The 22163-nt window shown below is 29.7% G+C and overlaps 1 pseudogene; it reads left to right on the top strand.

Moving 5' to 3' along the window:
- The first annotated feature begins 226 nt into the window (after positions 1 to 226).
- LOC149567760 (septin and tuftelin-interacting protein 1 homolog 1-like) overlaps positions 227 to 22163 on the top strand; it is an 86663-nt pseudogene continuing 64726 nt past the window's right edge.

Raw genomic sequence — 22163 nt, 5'->3', positions numbered from 1 at the left:
CTATTAACTTAAATCGTTTATCAAATTTTTTTATTTCTTAATAATTAATAACATTTATAGATACTTATATATATATATATAGATATATATATATATAAACATTTAATATTTTAAAAACATTCCATATATCTTATTGCGCAATGTATTAAAGAGACAGAGGCCATACGTTTCTTTAAAAAATAAACAATGGAAATAATTTCATTGTCGTTCTATATTAAAAAGGGCCATGCGGCCGGTACCCTATTGCAGGGCCTGTGACGGCAGTCGCAATACCTGTGATAGCAGTACAGTGACCGCCAACCATAAACATATGATGGAAGCAAGGTAGGGGGTGGGTAAACCCGCCCCTCCCTAAACATTTATTTTATTATTATTATTTTTTATAACATTTCTAAAATGATTTCCTCAAATATGAATTGTGATTTGATTTTTTTTAAATATATATTCTTTTCACTGTGGTTATTAACAAACATATATATATGTGTGTGTGTGTGTGTGTGTGTGTGTGTGTGTGTGTGTGTGTGTGTGTGTTTGTGTGTGTGTATATGTATATATATGTTTGCAAAGTTTTTTAATAAACACTACAACATCTAATATATATATATGTGTGTGCATATGTATGCAGATTAATACACATATATGTATTTTTTTTTTTAACAAGGAAAACATTTACAATAACACTTGCAAATATAACTTAATTTTTTAAACAAATAGGGCTTTTCAATTTTATAAATTAAGAATTCTCCCTATATTGATTGATTTCTAGATTTACCTATTAATCCTTCTAATAGGTTTTTCTATAACTTTTAAACCCTAGCCCATAGAATTCTCAGATCTACGCATGAGGGATTTTCTCATATAGAATTTAACTACCCATAACAAGAATTCATATAACCAAGATTTTCAACACATGAAATCCTTAGAAAGCATTCAGAAGACACGAAGAAGATAGGAAGCGCAAGAAGTGGAAATAACATAGGCCAAAATCACAAGTGTCTACTTGGACACTGATGCTAAATCACTTCTCCTCAAAATCTGCAAAGCAAGCTCCTTCCTTCTCCAATGTTCTCGGGTCCTCCAAACGTGCTCCCTAAGCTTCTAGGAGTGCCTAAATATAAAGAACTCTCAGGAAGCACCTAGAATGTCTCTAGAAACAACCAAAAGGTGTTGAAAACTAAGCATGAGTCTTTTCCAACCTTCTAGATGAGTCACAAGGTTGTAGACACCATGTGCTTAATTAGTGTGCTAACTCCTGTGTTGTTGACATATGTGCAATCAAAAGGTGTGTTTACTCCTAGGCAAGCTTATAGCTTTTATTTTAATTATTTTATTATTTCTATTATTATTATTTATTTATTATTTTATTATTATTATTATTATTAATTTTAATTGCTAATTTCTTTTATTTAATTCTTTTCTCAATTAATTTCCATTTAATTAATTAAAATCAAAATATCAAATGATCATGATATAATATTAATTTTTCCCAAATAATTAAATTATTAATTAAATTTTTTAATTTTAGACTTAATTAATAGAAAATTCACCATAGACCTCCAAGATAAAATATGAAAACCCATCATAGAACAATCCATACAAAATCAGCCTAAAGGGTTAAAAATCATGAGTTATGTCATTCGACACATTCGAAAGGTAAAATATCCAGATACTTGTCCTATCTCTCTAGGACAAATGGTTTAAGGGTTTAGGATTTGGACTTGAGAATTTATCTCCCCTCTCTTACCATTGAGATAGTGCAATAGGGTACACTCATCCTGGCAATTTAGGGAAGTCGATACTCGGTACCTGCAACCTGCATAAAAATAATGCATGTACATACAATATACATATGCCCAGCTAAAAAGGCAATGGCAGGAAGTGGTGCATCATGTAGATATCGACTAGAAGGTGACTACGACTCCCTTCCTTAACCACATCAAAAATGCCATACATAAGAACAAACATGCACACCATACACATGCAAGTATGGGGTAAGTATCCATAATAAAAAACATGTGATAATAAACCATCTAACTAATCATCATCAATAATTGGAAACAATATAATAATCATCATGCATACATGGAATGTAGAGTCTAAATAATCTCATCATATATCAACTGAATCCATAACACACTATCTGATCGTCTCAAAACAATGCTACTAACCATCAACATAAAACTAGTCTTACATAGTTTGATAATAATATCAACAATGTGTCCAAAAGAATGTGAATGAGGGCAGGCACTACACTCATTAATATTCACATTATAAATGAATCATATATTATCTAACCTTGCATTATTTCTCCTTGGTTATTTTACAAGACCAGTCAGTAATATCTTTACATCACCAGTAATAATATACTCATTGATTATGGTAGGGACTAGTATCAATCAGTAATACATGAAACAAATAGATCTATAATGAGAATAGGGAAAATATTAATAAATAACAATATCGATGATAAAAATCAATGTATCCACTAGAAAATACTCCAATGTATAGGCATTTCAATTCACATAAAAATCATCTCTACCAAAATAAGCGGAAGATTATATAGAGGTTGCTGAAAGAGCAAGACATGTACACATCTATAAAGCAAGAAGATTGGTGATTAGTATATAAATTTACTAGAGGCACCCATGGCATATTGCATTGAGCACTACATTCATAAACACCTACTAGATATTAAGCTAATGAGTGTGTATACCATCACCACTGGTATTTCCATGCATTAACATGATCGGGCCTCACTTTCGATTCATGTACTAGATTATACATTGTTACTATGTTGTCATACTAGCCAACATTATGGGGCTTACATTATCGATTGTCCTTAATGACTCATAATGTTTGGGTAATCATCCATGATTTATTCATAATAATCATGAAGAAAAAATAAAATGGTTATGAAAGGTGATGACTTTTCACCATGTCTCTTCATATTCCAAAGCACGTATTTATACAAGTTGATCGACTCTTCAAAGGCAGATAAGTAGAATTTTTTTATAAATTATATATTCCCTTTGTGGAATCTCTCAACTATAAAGAATTGAAGGTTGCAATAACAACTACTAGTGTAAGTAATACAATTATATATTAGAGACAACATCCATTGAAGACAATATAACATTAGATACACATCAAAGATTATTCCTATAATAGAGACAATTGCATATATATAACATCAGAATATCAGAGATGTCATATCTCTGTCTGAGATCATTATTATCCTATAACTTCTAGCATACACTGAAAGTAACAATTATCATATACAAGTACAATCTTAGAGTGGTTATACAATGGAGCAGTCATCATACATGGCTAGCATAGTACATGACATGATTTCTATGGTGCAAAAGAAATACCATTACTATGTTCATTGAACAATCCAGGTCAACATGTAATCCAATACTCTCATTAATAATATGTGTGGAATATAAAATTTAATTTGTCACTGGCTAGTGTAATTTTGATATGATGTCAGTCCACTCTTTAATTGAATATATACAGATACAAACCACAACTTCAAACCGGTATATTATGAAGTGCCACATATCATTTTTGGTGATGTCATAAATAAACATAACGGTTAATCAAAGGGGTAGTTAAGTTATAATAACCTCTATATTATATATTGAGCTCAAAGGATATTAATACACTTTGCGAGGCTGCTTTTGTATTTCCTCAATATGTCAAATTCTTATATAATAAAATTGGAAATCATAATATGAAAAATTACAATAGACATAATCAGACATATGCTAGCACAATATCAAAAGGTCAAATAACATACAAATAAGCAAAGGAAAGCATATGTATTGTGTTAAGGATATTAAGAATCTTGAAGGAGCATTTTCCACATTCATTATCGTAGCAATGGAAGCATGGGAGTCTATATATGCAGAAGATTGGACAAGGGAACATTATACTTAGCCAAAATGGAGAAATTGAGAAACAATTGGAGTTCCCTAAATTTCTTGTTAACAATAAAAAAATAAATTTAATTCCTTAAAATTCATACAAAACATTTGGAAGCATGGTGTTTTAGTTTGGATATTGACATGTTTTATGAGCATGGCAGTAGGCCATCAAGCTTGCAGTTTATTTTTTCTATTGTATAATACCCACCCCTACTTGAATTTTCTATTTTGTCTTGACTGAATTCTTTAAGACCTATTCTATGATTATGTTTTAGGATTAGCAGTGTTGAGTTACCAAAATTGATTAATTGTATTTCATATTCAGTTAATATATGTGTTGAGTTACTTTAGTACTAGTTATTCCAATTATTTCATGATTGTTTCAATGACGATATATATGTTCATTTTAGTGACTTTTAGTTATTTAATGATGTTAGTTAGATGAATGATTTTTATATGGTTTCTATGGATACTTACCCCATACTTGCATGTGTATGGTGTTCATGTATGTTTTCTTCATGCATGACATTTCTGACGTGGTTGAGGAAGGGAGTCATAGTCACTTTCTAGTTGGGATCTACATGATGAACCACTTCTTGCCATTGCCTGTTTAGTTTAGAACATTGTGTTTGTACATGTGTGGATTTTATGCAGATTGCAAGTACTGGGTATTGACTTTCCTGAATTGCCAGGATGAGCGTACCCTATCATAGTATTTCAATGGTATAAGTGGGGAGATAATGCTTGAATCCAAATCCTAACCTAAGCCAATTGTCTTAAAAAATTAGGACAAGTATCCAAGTTAGTTTCACCTTTTTGAATTCGTCAAGTGACGTGAATTTATGATTTTGACCTTGGTGTTTGATTTAGTTTTATGTTCTATATGATGGGTTCTTGTATCCAGTCTTGTGGGCATGTGGTGATTCTCTATTATAATTAAATCAAATTAAAAGATAATTCAATGATTTAATTTAATGAAAATTTTATAAAGAAAATTTAATATTTAACTATATTTAATTAATTGATAAATTAATCAAATAAAAGAATTAAATTGAAAAGATTTAATTAAAGTTCTAGTTTTGATGTATTTATATTTATTTAGTTTAATAATTATAATTTAGGAGTTTTATTTTAATAATAAACCCTAAATAATATTATTAATTGAGCAATAAATATTATATGATTAAAAAAAAAATGTGAATATTTAATTAATTAAAAACTAAATAAATTTATGCTTTAAATAAAAAGTCTAAAATTAGAAGTCTAAATTTAGAGGTCTAATTTTAGAAAATTGGTTAAAGAGAAATTAGAATATGATGTTATTTATTTACATTGTTAAATATGTACTTCAGTTTAAAATATTTATTTTAAAAGTCTAATGTAAGAAGTTGAATAAAAATAAAACTAACATTTTGAAAGATTAAAGATTTAATATTGTTTTATTATGATTATTTAATTAATAAATTAGATTAGAATAGCATTTAAATAACAAGCTTTAATATTCTTATTTATTTAAATAATAAACTATGATTTAAATAAGTGCTTACACTAATTAATAAAGTGGAGGAAAAGAAAATATAAAATAACATTTTAATTAAAAAGTTCTTTAAATGCGCATGAAAGAATTAAATTTAAAAGGCTATATTAAAGTTCTATTTTTGACATATTTATATTTATTTAACTTAATGATAATTATTTAGGAATTTTATTTTAATAATAAAATCTAAATAATGTTAATAAATATATTAGTAAAAAAAATATCTCATGAATTTATTTAAATAAAAGAATGGAAATTTAAAGACAACATTATGGTTCTAATTGTGGCATAGTTATATTTATTTAATTTAATGATAATTATTTAGGAGTTTTATTTTAATAATAAACTCTAAATAATATTATAAATTAAATTAATAAAATAAAATAAATTAATAAATATATTATTAAAAAAGATTCAAAAATTGATAAGGGAGACAATTTTAATTTAATAAAGTTTATTTTAATTAAACTACATAAAGTGTGTGCATGAAAATTGAAATATAATACTTAAAGACAGAGTTTTCGCATGATTGCATGATCAAAGCCCTGATTTGGGGGGGGGGGGGAGCTCTTTATTAATGAAATTGGAGCTCATTTTGAGACACATAGGTTTGGAGGAGCCAATTTTTGAAAAAGACAGTTTTCGAAGGAAAAAGAAGATTCTTGCATGTTTGTGCATTCATTTTTTTAGCATCAAATCTAGGTAGGATCTTGTGGGTTTATGTAATAGTTGCTCATTTTTCAAATTCCTATCTTCTATGTGCCTATTGTGTTTCTATTTTCAGAATTTCTCTAGGTTGAAACCCTTGTTTGAAAAAATTGATGCACTTTTGTATGCACTTTTTTTATGACATGTAATTTTACTGTTCAAGGGTGTTAGGTTGACTTAGATTTGACCAGTCAGGATGTTTACTAGAGGCTTGGGAGTTTTGTCTATGATGTCATGATGATGTGTTGTATATGATCTTTTATACTCAACCATGGTAATGTGTCTTGTATGCTCTATGAGGTGTTTTTATCTATTGATTGTTATTTCTTTCCAGTGTTCTTGTGTGAAACTAAGGTGAATGGTGTGAACTTCTGATATGACCTTTGAGTCTTCTATCAGTTATTTTTGGATTGGTTTTTAGTCGCTTGTATAGGATTGAGGTATTTGTATGATTTGTTCTTGGTGATTTATGTTATGACATGGTTTGGTTTATGTATACTTGATTTTGGGATTAGTCCTGTTAGGATGATTGTTTTGGTGGAATCTATGATTATGATTAGTGATTTTTGGCACTTGTCAATTGGTTGTTTAAGAATTGATGTATGATATGTGGTCTTTAGTGATATTTTGATTTTATTGAGCTTAGGGTAGGTTATCTATATGTCATGTTGGGAAGTGGCTTGCAATGGAGGATGAGGCCCTAAAGAGGCTAATAGGTAACCCATGTAGGTTGTTTAATAAGTGATAATATTTCAATTAATGGGTTTAAATTGAATTAATAAGAGTCATTGTTTTCCTCACCCATGCTTTGAGTGCTAGTATAGGCTAGGATGGGAGTAGAGATGATGCTTGGTTGTAACCATGCTTTGTTAGTATGCTTTGTCAGTACGAAAGGATACTAGTACTGCATAGAGTCACTGGGGGGCTAGAGGATTAAATGACTAGCTAGGTAACCCTAGAGTTGGTTCATGCGATGACACTTTCCCACTTGCATAGTAGATTTCCTACATGTCTGTGTTGCCTCTAGGATTAGTTGATACTTGTGTCTTGGTACCCTTTGAGATAGTCTTCTTTCAGGTGATTCCTTGAACTAAGCTATTGGTTTTGACTTTTGAGTTTGTTATCTTTTTTGGGATTGATTTTATCTCCCTAGTATGGTGGAAGGAAATGGATCTTTTTGGATTCCATGAGGTTAGGTGGTAGTGCTTTTTCTTATACCATTGAGATCTGACCGTTGGATGTTGCTACTAGATGTGTTTGTATAGATGCTCTTTCTATCTGATCTTGTATTTCTTTGATGGATGATTATACCTTTTGTATTATATTTGATTTCATAGATCTTACGAGATGATGTTATCTATTTCATCATGTATTTTATTTCAGCCCTTCATACCCTATGACTTGTACAGTGGATGATGGTGCATTATGATTATTACCAAGTGGCATTTGAGATGATTGTATACTATTTAAATGGATTCATACTTGTTTATTATTATTTGATGTGGGTTTATATATATTGGATTTAGTGTTAATTAAAATTAAATGTGATTCAACATCATGGGACCCTAAGAGTTGTAATATGTAATGCCTGCCCCTAGTTCACATTTTTGCTATCATGGTCGAACTCTTTTAGACTAGTTTTATGTTGATGGTTAGTAGCATTGTTTTGAGACTATCAGATATTGTGTTACAGATTCAGTTGATATATGATGTGATTATTTAGACTCTACATTTCATGTATGCATCATGATTATTACATTATTTTTAGTTATTAATGATGATTAGATTAGATGGTTATTATCACATGTGCTTTCTTATGGATACTTACCCCATACTTGCATGTGTATGGTGTGCGTGCTTGTTCTTTTATTGTATGGCATTTCTGATGTGGTTAAGGAAGGGAGTCATAGTCACCTGCTAGTCGAGATCTACACGATGCACCACTTCCTGCCATTGCCTATTTAGCTTAGCATAAACATATATATTTTATGTACATGCATGGTTTTTATGCAGGTTGCAGGTACCGAGTATCGACTTCCCTGATTTGCCAGGATGAGCGTACCCTATTGCACTGTCTCAATGGTAAGAAAGGGGAGATAAATTCTCAAGTCCAAATCCTAAACCCTTAAACCATTTGTCCTAGAGAGGTAGGACAAGTATCCGAGATATTTTACCTTCTGAATGTGTCGAATGACATAATTCATGATTTTTAACCCTTTAGACTAATTTTGTATGGATTGTTCTATGATGGGTTTTCATATTTTTATATTGGAGGTCTATGGTGAATTTTCTATTAATTAAGTCTTAAATTAGAAGATTTAATTAATAATTTAATTATTTTGGAAAAATTAATATAATATCATGATCTTTAGATATTTTGATTTTAATTAATCAAATGGAAATTAATTGGGAAAAAAAATTAAATAAAAGAAATTAAAATTAATAATAATAATAATAAATAATAAATAAATAATAATAATAATAGAAATAATAAAAGAATTAAAATAAAATTTATAAGTCTACCTAGGAGTAAATGCATCTCTTTAATGCACGTATGTCAACAACATAGGAGTTAGCACACAAATTAAGCACATGGTATCTACAATCTTGTGACTCATCTAGAAGGTTGGAAAAGACTCATGCTTAGTTGTCAACAGCTTCTGGTTGTTTCTAGAGACATTCTAGGTGCTTCCTAAAAGTTCTTTATATTCAGGCACTCCTAGAAGCTTAGAGAGCGTGTTTGGAGGACCTAAGAACATTGGAGAAGGAAGGAGCTTTCTTTGCGGAATTCTAAGGAGAAGTGATTTAGCATCAGTGTCCAAGTAGACACTTGTGATTTTGGCTTATGATATCTCACTTCTTGCACTTCCTGTCTTCTTTGTGTCTTCTGAATGCTTTATGAGGATTTTCATATCTTGGTTGTATGCTTGTTATGGGTAGTTAAAGAAATTTTCATATGCGTAGATCTGAGGAAACTATGGGGCTAGGGTTTTCAGATGCATATGGACAAACCTATTTAAAAGAATTAATGGGTAAATTAGACAACAATTACTATTTAGAGGAAATTCTCAATTCATTGAATTGGAAAGCCCTTTTTGTTTAAAACTAGGTATATGTTCTCTTTTTATATATATGTTTATTAAAAAAATGTAGTAATGCTTGATAACAAACTGTGTGTGTATATATATATATATATACACACATATACATATATATATTATATATATATATTATATATATGTATATATATATATATATAGACATATACGTATATACATATATTTATATATATATACACATATATACATATATGTATATATTTGTTTAAAACCGCAGTGGAAAATCATTTTAAATTTTGAATCGCGCATGTTAAACATTTTATAAAAACGTTATTTGAAAACATATTAAATTTTTTTTATTAATATATGAGAGGGGTAGGTTACACCCCCCCATATCCCACTACCCTTTAATAGTCGTATTGTAATTGTGTACGTAGTGTACCTGCGACAGAGCATTTAATGCATAAGTAGCAGGGTACCTACATATGCAGAGTACCCATGACAAAATGTCATGACAGTCACATAAACAACTGACATCGTGATAGAGGCCTGCACATCGCATGGCCCAGTCAGACACTACCGATCCATCCTTATGCATGCAGTCGTAATAATGAATGTTGTAGGGTACAGTCTGTGACTTCGCAGTCAGCGGTACATATAATGAATACAGGGTGCAATATAATATTGCTAGAAGTTATGAGTTTTAAATTTTATATATATATATATATATATATATATATATATATATATATATATATATATATAATATTAAACTATTATTAAATTGCTTTTGCTTTTGAAGAGTTTAGCATTATGACTCATTTGTATATATAATACTAAATGTTAATTAAACATATATATACATATTCATTAGTTAATATTAATATTGTAATGTTATTGTTAATAATTATTATATTAACAATGTTGGTTATGAAATTTCAATTTAATAATAATTTGTCAATTGATATTAAATTAAATAGAGATATTAAATTCCAATTAAATAATAGAGAATCTGTTATCATAGATTTATAACTTGTTATTAGTTATTAACAAGTTTTTATCAATTCAAATGTTAATGAAGTTGTTAATATAGTTATGTAATGGTTAATTAATTTAATTAATTATAGAATTAATCAAATTTATTTAATAGATAAAGTTAAGCAATGGGGTTTAATTGAATGATTATCGATAATACCAATGTTAGGGAAATTGGAAATTACTTAATTGGAAATTGATAAGTTTTAATATTATGAGTCACTCATAATTATAATGTATATATTTTTTAATAATACTATATGTTATTAAATATTATTTAAATATATATATGTTTATTAATCAATATTAATAATTGTTATTTTATATGTTAATTATTATTAATATTTGTTGTTTTATATGTTATTTAATATATATATGATAATAGTTGTTATTAAGTTACAATGGAGCATTAATTTAATAATAGTTGTTAATTATTATTAAATTAAAAAAGAGATATTAATTTGTTTGAGTTTAATTAATGAAAGATTTGGTTGGAGATTTAATAATTAACCATATAATTGTTAATTGACTTAAAGGCAATTTCAATCACGATCAATTGGCTAATGGAGTTATATAATTTTTTAATCATGAATGAAATTGTGATTAATGAAGTTGGCGATTATTATATTTAAAAATCAACAAAGATTATTTTAGACAAATGATTGTCCTTGAGTTGCTTAAAGGAAATTATAAATTATTTATTTGATTATTGATAAGTCTTATGTTAATGACTCGTATAATGGGGGGACGCTTCTTAAGGAAGATATATTTAATTATTAGTGACATTGTTGTTAGCAAAATAATGCAATGATTTTATTAAAAGTCAATGGGATTTAGTTTAATGATTTTAAAAAGTAAATTTTAGGAAATTGTTTTAAAATAATAGAGGGATAATTCTATGCTTAATTCAAAGAAATAAATGGGTCGAGTTGTAGATTAAATGAAGAATCTCATACACTTGAAATATACTTGAAATGAAAAATTGGAACTCCACACTTAATTCTACTATGAAATTTTAGCAAACCCAAACTTGTGCTTGCATCTTGTGTTTTCTCTATGCTTATTGTTTTGGATTTTTTGGGTTAACTAGTTGTTGACCAATTATAGGATGTCTACCAGAGGCTTGGGGGTTATGATTGTGATGCCATGATGATGTCTTTTGATCTCGATCTTTTAAAACCCAACCATGGTTATGTGATGGCATGCTGATTGATATTGTTTTCAGTCTTCATTGTGTAAGCTGTGACATATGTAACCTTTTTATGAGTTAATGATCAGTTGCATTTGGATTACATTCCAGTCACTTGATGGGATTGAATTGTTTATCTGATCTTGATGATGTCATGTTGTGACATGTTTTGACTCAACCATTTTTGGAGTCTTCGATCAGTATTACTTTGAGATACTTTTTGGGTTGCTTGTTGAGAACCAATGGATATTGTGATTATCAATGATACCTTCAGTTGTCAATAGAGAATTCTTGTGGTCATGATCATCTATGGATGCTTTTTAGTTGCTCATAGAGATTTGATGTTTATTTTGTGGATTATCTTTAGTATTTTTCCAGTCGCTTGTATAGGACTGTGATGATTTTGTGATTTATGATTCCATAAGCTTAGGGTAGGTTATCTACTTGTAGTGTCAGGAAGTGGCTTGCAATGGGGGTCGGGGCCCTAGGAGGTTGCCAGGGCAACTCATTGTAAGTTATCTTAATAAGTGAAAACATTACACCTAATACTAACTTAATGAACCTAATAAGATAATTGTTTGTTCTCGCCCATGCCTCGAGTGCTAGTAAAGACTAGGATGGGAGTAGAGAGAACACTTGGTTGTGACCTTGCATTCCATAGTATGCCTCATCTATATGAGAGGATACTAGTGGTTGCATAGGGATCACTAGGGGGCCGAGGTCTATTGGAAAACTACCAGGATAACTCTAGTGTGATCCGTGTGATGACACTTTCCTGCTTGCATAGTAGGTTTCCTACATGTCTTTGTTGTGCCTCTGAGATTAGATGTCAGTTTGTGTTGGAACCTTTGAGTTAGTATACTTTTAGGATTCCTAGACTTAGAGAGTATTTGTGCTATGTGATTTGATAACCTATTTGGGACTTGAGATTATCTCCTCAGCGTGGTGGGAGTGGACCATTTAGGTTCCACGCGGTCGGGTGGTAGTGCTTTTCCACTCTTACGATATGAGATCCATTTGAGACACTGTGGTTGATGCATTCTTTGTTGGCATCTATCTTAATTCTATTCATGGATTATGATGGTGGACACGTATCCTTACATTGATGATTTGCATATGTTGGATGATGTTACCTTATGCATTACTTTGCATGTTAGATTTCTTTTCTGCATATGGTGTAGTATGATTTAGGAGTGACATTACTACTATGTAAGAACTGATGATCTCTTCGATGATTTGGGATGTTATGCACGGAGGGATGGCTAGAGCCCATGATGGTCTAATGATGCTATTTACAGTTGGGAGGAACCATGCACTTAGTTAGTTATGTTTGTGATTTATGGTTATCGGTTATGATGGATGTTTATATCTTTTATGATGATGTATCATGTATGACATGTGGTTTCATTTAATTTATTGCATTTGAATCATGGATTACAATAGGATGATGTACTTTATTTTCACACGTGTATATTCTTTTAAGCCTTTCATACCCTGTGGCATGTACAACAGATGATTGAGCATTCAGAAATGTAATGTATGAACATTTTACTTTTCATTATTATTTTATGTGGATGTAGTATTAGATGGAAATCATTAATGTCTAATTTAGATGTAATTCAACATTAAGGGATCCTTAAAGAATGTAACTTGTTATGTATGTTTATGTTTACTTTCAGTTGAATGTTGCTATTGCTTCCGTTACTATATGTATGTTGTGAATAGTTAAAATTTCATGTTTAAAAAAAAAAATGCTACCAAACTTCATGAAACTCTAGGTTAATTCTTTGGATCCCTTTGCAGGGCATTACATAATATGTTTTATGGTATGTGCTTATGTGTATGTTAATTTCTTCTGCTCTATTTATATTTTCTATTGTTAAGTTATTATATTTAACTTTTAAAAAAATGTTTGACAAACTTAGTGAAACTTTAGGTTAACTTCTTTTGGGTCACATAGTAGGGTGTTGCATGTTGCTTATAGTTAATTAAATTGGAATAAGATAAATTTTGGATCTGCCTTAATTTTAAAGTAATGATTTGTCAGTTCATAGCACAATTTGAGAAGCAACACTTGTACTTGTCAATTAAGTTACCCAGTTATTTTCAACATTTGAGTGTTGTCTTCATAATATACTAGGAAGAGAAAGAATTCACTTGAAATCTGAAAAGAAAAAAATATTTTTTTCATGGGCTGAACATTATTCCTCTCTGCATAGGGATCGAGCTTTTTGAAAAGGGACACCCTTAAGAGAAGATCACCATTTAGATTTACATCTGGAATAACAATTGTGTCCATTCCTGATAGTAAAAATGCTTAATAAGTTGTAATAGTTTAATGAATCTCATTTCTTGTGTTATGTTTCAAAACAATACATAATATACAGTGTATAGTGTTCATGAACATTTATAAGTTGTTGTCTGTCCACATTCAGACTATGTTATTAAAATGGTATCAAAGGTCAAATCCTACCAGCCTATGAATCATGGAGGAAATTTTGACAAAAAGAAGGGAAAACCTTTTTCAATATAAACTTATGGAAATTCATAGAAGCCAAGTCAAAATGATTAAGCTATTAGAAAAAAAAGTTGCAGGTTTAAAGAAGCATGCAAAATTTATAAGTATAATAGAACCATAATAGAAACAATTGAGCCTTAGGTATAAGTATGTCAACTTTTAGATATCTCCCACCCAAGGCCTAGACATACCCCATAGATTCATCTTGCATACCTTGATACCAATATGATGTAGAGATAGGTCAATCCAACCACATGACCAAATCACTCTATGAAATGTATAATAAACCACAAGATTTTCCAACTTTCACTTAAAGAATTTCTTTGAAATAGAATCAATTGGTTTTCTCACAACCTAAGGCTCTCACACATATTCTAAGGTTGATCTTATCACTTTATAACATATTTAAAACTCTCACAAAGTCTTATGAAAAATAGATAATGAAAACTACCAAAATGATCACAAATAGGTGAATCTCCTTGTCATCCTACAAAACCTAATTTTATGACCTTTTCATAACCTTTCTCAAAAAAAAAAAAAAAAAAAAAAATATTATATATTATACTTGATAGTGGGATCTATATAAGATATGTGAAACACATGTATAGGTCTTTTGGACCAACTAACACTTGTTTAGTATTCACAAAAACTCATGCAACTTGTATTCATGATTATCAATTAAATAGATTTGATCTATTAATTTTAGTCTTGTGTGTGGATGACCTTATTCTTATTAGTGATTAGGAGCTAATAGAATAGTGCAAGCAGGAGTTGGCATTTGAATTTGATATGAAAGATATTGGCCTAATGTACTATTTCTTGAGTTGTAGCTAGGTACAAGAAAGTCTTCATATTGTTAGTTGTGTGCATCTAGAATTTACTTTGAGAAAATACAGTTTATGTCAACATGTGGGTAGAAGGTTGGAAAAAAAGATGAATGATAAAAAGTAATGAGATTTTGAGGATAGTGAAGGGTTGATGTTTGGAAGGTTAACAAGAAAAGAAATTGAAGATAGATAATTTTAAAGGGAAATATGATGGATATAAAAGAATTGGCTCTGAAAGATGGAAGAAAGGAAAGCTATCTCTAGAATAAAGAGAGCAGGTCAATAAGGAGAGAGGCTAAAAGAAAAGTACATTGAGGTTGTGTTGAGGCCAATAGAAGAGAGGTTAAATAGGATAAACATAGTTGAAGGAATGGAAATGGTCTCAGAGAGAGATGGAAGCCAAAGACCACATCATTGAAGAGTTTGTGGAGTATTCCAAGAAAACTAATAGAGGAATCTATTTGTGATCAAAGGGGAAGAAAGTATCCAGAGTCAAGAAAGAAGTACAAGAACAATGGAGAGCTATAGAAGAATATAGGAGGAAAGGGTTGGTCAACATGTGCATGGACAAATGTTTGAATGCATCTATATGTGAACATCATTAAATGAGATTCAGTAATAAAGTTAATATTTTGGTGTTCATTATCTAGGTTAATGATTGAATATGTTGTTTCCTCCTAGTTTATGTAACTGTTGTGATGCCTGGTCAATTTTTCTATTCATCGTTCCTATTTCCAATATCTTCTATTCCAAAATCTATCTAGTATTTGGTTATGACGTTAAAAATTTGTTGTTTGAAGTTTTAACAAATGTGTGTGATCCCTTGAATTATATTAAGCTATAGATAATTGAAACATGATAAATATTGTTTACCCTAATTTTATAAAACTCTATGGTTTTGACAGTGGATGAGCATTACAACAGTCCATTGGAGGTAGTATTAAAGGGCATTTGAAACAATAGAGAAAATGGGAGCTTAATTTGTTCTTCTTGCATCACTACTCTGGCACACTTTCCAAATTCACTCTTCAAATTCATTGCACATCAAGGAATGCCCCATATTTCATGCATTGCAATTAGCACATTAACTTAAAAATAACTTACCATGGATTTGTGATGCCAAAAAATTTGTATGTGAACCCACCTCCTCCTGCCCAAAAGTGCTCCAACACAATGAAACAATGAAAACTATGTTTAAATTTTCTTTTCTTTTTTCCTAAAATAATATGTGTTCATCGCTATTTTGACATTTTCAGGAGCATAAACAAGACAAAAGAATTTCACAAGCCAATTTAGCCTCTCATCGAAAAGTTTGGTTGAAAAAAGAGGCCAAATGTACTAGTGGGGTGGAGGGCTCTATAGGTTCCTTTCCTACTCTCTGAGCATGCATCTGTGACAACAATATTATTAGTAGTATCATAATTACTCCAAAACAATGCCAAACATAACATTAAAAACTACATTTTTCTTCTATCAAGTTTGTAGAATTACAATGTGGCTTAGCTTCTCATGGTAGAAGAGGTGCAAATATCATCATTATGCCTTCTATGTGTTTCATCCATGTGGTATTGTAACAAAGATCAAGTATAAAAATATTAGCCAAAAATTTGAAAACTTAATAACTAAAAGGTGTGTTTGATTCATTAATTGGAGGTTAGTTTAAATGGTGCATAGTATGTACCTTCACCCCCATTATAGTAGCTTCATTTGTATCTTGGAGATTCAAATTTTAATCAATAAGAAACTCTTCTCCTGCATGTATGGATTTTATGGCACATATGAATACTTGATTTCCATCGTGTGCCTCAAATATTTAATTGGGTCACATAATAGTTAACACGGGTTGCATACTATTTATAAAACCTACAATATTCCTTTTTGTTTTTGGCCTTCCATCAATGTATATAGCCATAATTTTAGATTTATTATTGTGTTTTTCTTGTATATAATTTACCAATATTGCATATCTACAAATACTTTATTTATTTATTGAACAATATGCATCTAAGTTTGGTAATTGTAACAAGGTCCAACATACTCCATCAATTCGACAACTTTTTTGTAAGAGACTTTTAAGTTGTCCATAGAAAATAGGCCCAAAACATGCAATGAAGATAATGTTATGTGATATATCCTCTCTCTAACACAAAAATTAGTGTTTATTGGAGGAAGTTCCTTAGGGACTCATTGTTTCTATAGATGTTTGTACCTAAAAGGAACCTATATGTCCCCTTTTCTCTCATAATCATAAGAATATGAATCCCCTTGAACAAGAATAAAATTTCATCCATTTATTGAATTTCCTTCTAGACTTTTGACTTCTAGTTGATCTCCCTATTTTAGACATACTACACGTCTCATTTTTAGGGTAATCTTTAAGAAACCCCCCTCCAAAAAAAGATATAAAATATTGGTGAATCTTTCATTATTTTGGAAAGAAAAATTATTTATATTCATGAATCTTTCAATTTTTTATTTTAAATATATTTTATATTGGTGATTATTTTGAAATCATATTTTTTTTATAGAATATATTGATGAATCTCAATAATAATAGAAATTTCATTAATCACCATAGAATATTACAAATGAAAATTGAATATTTTTTAACTCATAAAATATTATGGGTATCATTACATTATATTTTAAATCAATAGTGAAAACTAAATATTGGTAATATATCCCTAAAGTAACTAATGATTATGATAATTATTGGTGAATTAATTTTAATTTCTCTAATAATATGTAATATTTAGGTGAATCAAATCTAATCATATATCCAATATTATGGTGAATCTTTGAATATAAAACTTTTAATAAAATAAATTATTGAGCGATTTTAAATATTTTAGAGATAAAATTTATAAAAATATGGCGATTTAGGTTGCGTTCAATCTTAAATTATTAGCCAAATTACCAATCAAAAATTTCTAAAATTAGAAAATTGACGAATATTAGCCACTAAAAAATACCTTGTTCATTTTCCTCTTATTTTTCTATGTTTTTCTCACTTGAGAAAGACACATTTGAAAAATGGTTATTTCCTAGTACTTGCACTCCATGAAATAAGAGAGATAGACAGTAATAAGAGATATATTTTGCAGTCAAGAGAGATATAATAGAAGACATGAATCTTACTATTTACAATTGTATTAAATAGACTATCTATATAGGGTGTATTGACTTGTACTTGTCAATCCATGAGAGTGTGTGGATGCTCCTGAAAGGGGTTCAATATTTTGTATAAGTAATTCAATTATATTATGTTAGATTAAAAAAAATCATGATAAAATACTCAAATTGACATAGTAGACAACATAAACAATATGCAATCATTACAATCACATACATCATAAGTATCACATATTAATTAAAAACATGAAATGTATATCACAAATTATTTATGCAATGGCATTGGAATTATATACATAATGAATAAACTTTAATGTAAACATATAATAAAAATATATTTATATTCAAAAATTAGTATTAAATAGATTAAGAATTGATTGCATACCCCTATTTTTTATCATCATCCTCATCCTCATCGTCATCATCGTTGCATCCTTATCATCATTTTCATCGTCGTTGTCATCGTCATCATCATCATCATCATCATCATCTTCGTCGTCGTCATCATGGTTATCATCATCATCCTCATCATCCTCTTCTTCTTCTTCTTATTCATCATCATTATCATCTTCTACTTCTTTGATATCTTCTTCTTTCATCGCATTATACTTTATCATCCTTCCTTTTGGATCATGTCTAACAACAAATGACCAACTTGGTCTATGTGGAACCTCCGAGTAAAGTACATTCTCATGTTGGTTTGGAAGAACATATGGTTCATCCTCAAATGCTCAAATGACTTTGTACTAATCATTAGAAATCAATTGTCATGTTCAATAATAGTTCTATCAAGATCATTTTGATTAAGTCATAGCCTATACCATTTGATGATGAAGAGAACTATTTTGAAGGAATTGAAGTCACATTCAATTATATCATCCAAAATTCCATATTATCAATTTTGAGGCTCTCAAGGATGTAATTGGTTTCTAGATGAAATATTAGTCATGCCTGAAAGATTGTAATTATCTTAGAATCACAAGTTTTCTTCTTGTCATCCAACTTTTTAATACAAAATTTATGACCATTTTAGAACATAGCCTTGTGGTGTTTGACCTGAAATAATATGTCAAACATGTAAAAAATTATTGCATCTTGCAGTGATAAACATACATGTGATTAAAAAATATATATGTACTTGGAGATCTCTTAACCATATGCTAAATCTATTTCCTTTTGCATAACATTGGAATATCCATTACAATGAGCTTCTTTAATTAATGAAGATATACCTTCCCATAATAATTTGTGGAAAAAATGTTGACATCATTCAATCCATACCATTATCTAGTCTTCATTATTTGTAATATACAAATGTAGTGCATCCCACTCTCAGCTAGTTTTTAAAAAAAATTAGATGAATTACAATTGATTTATTTTAAAAATTAATAATTAATTAACTACAATAACATAGCTTATAATTTATTGCCTCTCATTTTTCTCAATATACTTTTCCCCATCAAGTACTCCCTTTCAAATCTTTTAATGGAGTTGAGATCCCAAATGCAACCTACATGGATCTTTGTTACAATCTTAGGAAGATATTTTGTAATGTACACCACAGTATGGTATACCATATATCCCTCTACCGTATAACCCCCAAGATGTGGTCTTTGTTAAAATAAATCCTTAAAATATTTCAAGTGTCTCTCAACCATCCACATTGACCTAGTGTGTACAGGTCCACATAATTCAATCTCCTCAACTTGGTAAATGAGGTAGTGTTCTTGTGCATTGAAAATAATGAAGGTAAGGACTTTTGCAATTCACACATTAGATGAGGAATACTTCTCTTCCAATATTTTATATCTTCTTTATGGATTTCTTTATATGACAATCACCTAAAAGGCATTAAAGACTTTAAAACTATATAAAGACAAGAATATAATAATTATATACAATAAATTGAATAAATATATCATTTCTTACCTCATGTATTTTCCAAGATCATATATCACTTGTTTGATGTTATTGTCAAATTTCTTTAGGAGAGATGTATTACAATAATTAAAAAAGTGATCATTTCATTATTTTCAAAAATAATACAATGAATCATACATGTAGTTAAAAATTATATTGTAAATATAGATGAACATGACTTACCTTGATGAAGCCATGCCAATCATGCATTTTTAACCTTGGTCCAAATTCTCCTTTCTTTGTTATGAGATTGCTTATGTTCCCAGAAAAATCTTATGGAAAATCAAATTTTCCAAATGAAATCCTTTGAGGAATCACTTTGTTCCTCTGTTAATAACCAAAGATAGGCACTTATATTAATCCAATCTCCATTGCTATTTGAGTGAATGAAATTCTTCAATACGTGATTAGAGTCATTAATATCACTAAAAAAAGTGACTAATTTTTCTTTGTCACACCTTCCATCCAATGTTTTCCACAATGTCTCTATTATATTCTTTCCAATATGCATTTCATCAAACAAATGCACAATTTATAGCTGCTCATAGTCCCTTTGGAAGGTGGTTAGTGATGGGTTGACAACCTTTACAATTAATTAGTAAATAAAAAACAATTAAAATATACAAATTCCAAACATAAACCATTTGTTGGAATGCGATTACCTCAATGGATAATTCTATTATTCCAACATCCATAGGTGGGGTGTCATTATTCATGGCTTTCACGTAGTCTCTTCTTTCACATTAAAAATAATTTTTTGTTCTTTGATACTTATGATTCCTATGAAAGAAGTTCCTATACTCATCAAACACTTTCTTTCCTAAACTTTTTGAATGAAATTTTTTTATCTTTGGTCCACAAACTAAACATGCAAATTTTCCCTTTGTTTGAAGACCTACAAGATACCATATAGTTGGATTATTAAATATGTTGATTTTAATAAGAATTATCATGCACAAATTAAATTCATTATAACATACCATAAAAATGTGTTAGCCCTAGGGCATCATGCATTATCCATACAAGAATTACATGGAATTGAATTGCCTTTGTCTAATTGGTCTAAAGATGTCATACATAGTGACTCCATTCCATAACTCCAACAACTCATCAATAAGAGGCTCAATATATACATGAATATATTTAACTTGGTACCTACCTACTTCAATAAACAACAACATTAGTTAACTTTATTATTGTGACCATTTTACAACAAGATTTATAAGTACATGTAGATAAATTTAAATGATAAAATAATTGGAACAATCATTGTCAACATAATGTATTCCTTCTTTATCATCATCCATGGACGAATGTTATTGTTGATAAAAAAAATAGGCCACACCAAGTAAACAAATCTCATTTCTCTAAATGGATTGACACCATCTGTTACTAATGAAAGCTTGAGATTTCAATGTTCTTCTTTGAAGTGTGGTCACTTTTCTTCTATGTGTATACATGTCAATCCATTCATAGGCATTCAAATAACATCATCTTGAATTCTATTGTGGGCATGGTAATCCATAAGTTGCACCAAGCTACTACACCTAAATAACCATTGCATACGTGGAATAATGGGGTTGTAATGAAGAATCTTGTGAGGTACCCTTTTTATTATTTGATCTATTTAATATTTACTCGTATGAAATACATGGAATTGTACGGAAAATTAATTCTTCATAATTTATAATATGATCATTGTGACAAGAATCTATTTCTTGATACTCCATTCCAATATCTTTCATAGTGGTAGATAATTATCGGTATGAGTGAGGTAGAATATTCGATGGTGGTAATAGAAACTCACCTATCAATCTACACCAAAAGTATAAGTTGTTAATATAAACAATATTGATGGTACATGATTTACACTTTGTTAGCTATAATCACATGTAATATGGCATACCTTAACATACGTGACATTTTCATGTTGGATAAACCATTATAAATTTCAAGTTCACCAACAATAAAATAACATAGAGAAGTTCTATTTGGGAGCCTTCATAAAGGGGCTCACATGCCTTCTCAAGTAGAGGTACATCATGAACAAAATTGAGGTCATCATCATAAACATGATCATCGGTGCTTGGACTAAATTTTTCATGGATCAATGTGTTGGCTCTTGATTTAACAATGATTTCCACTACCTTTTATAATGCTAGAAAACCTAGGGATCAACTACAAACCATTATGGGTATTTTGAAAATCATTAAAAAAGGACCAACTAACAAGACATTAAAGTCTTCTCCACTTTGAACTCTACAAAATTTAGGTAGGTTTACCTCAAGAATTCAAATCTATACTTTTCAGGT

This window comes from Cupressus sempervirens, chromosome 3 (assembly GCF_028749045.1).
Source record: "Cupressus sempervirens isolate cs-2001-9-10 chromosome 3, ASM2874904v1, whole genome shotgun sequence".
Classification (NCBI taxonomy): Eukaryota; Viridiplantae; Streptophyta; class Pinopsida; order Cupressales; family Cupressaceae; genus Cupressus; species Cupressus sempervirens.
Note: the sequence above shows the minus strand (reverse complement) of the source record. Positions and strands in the feature narration are given on the sequence as shown.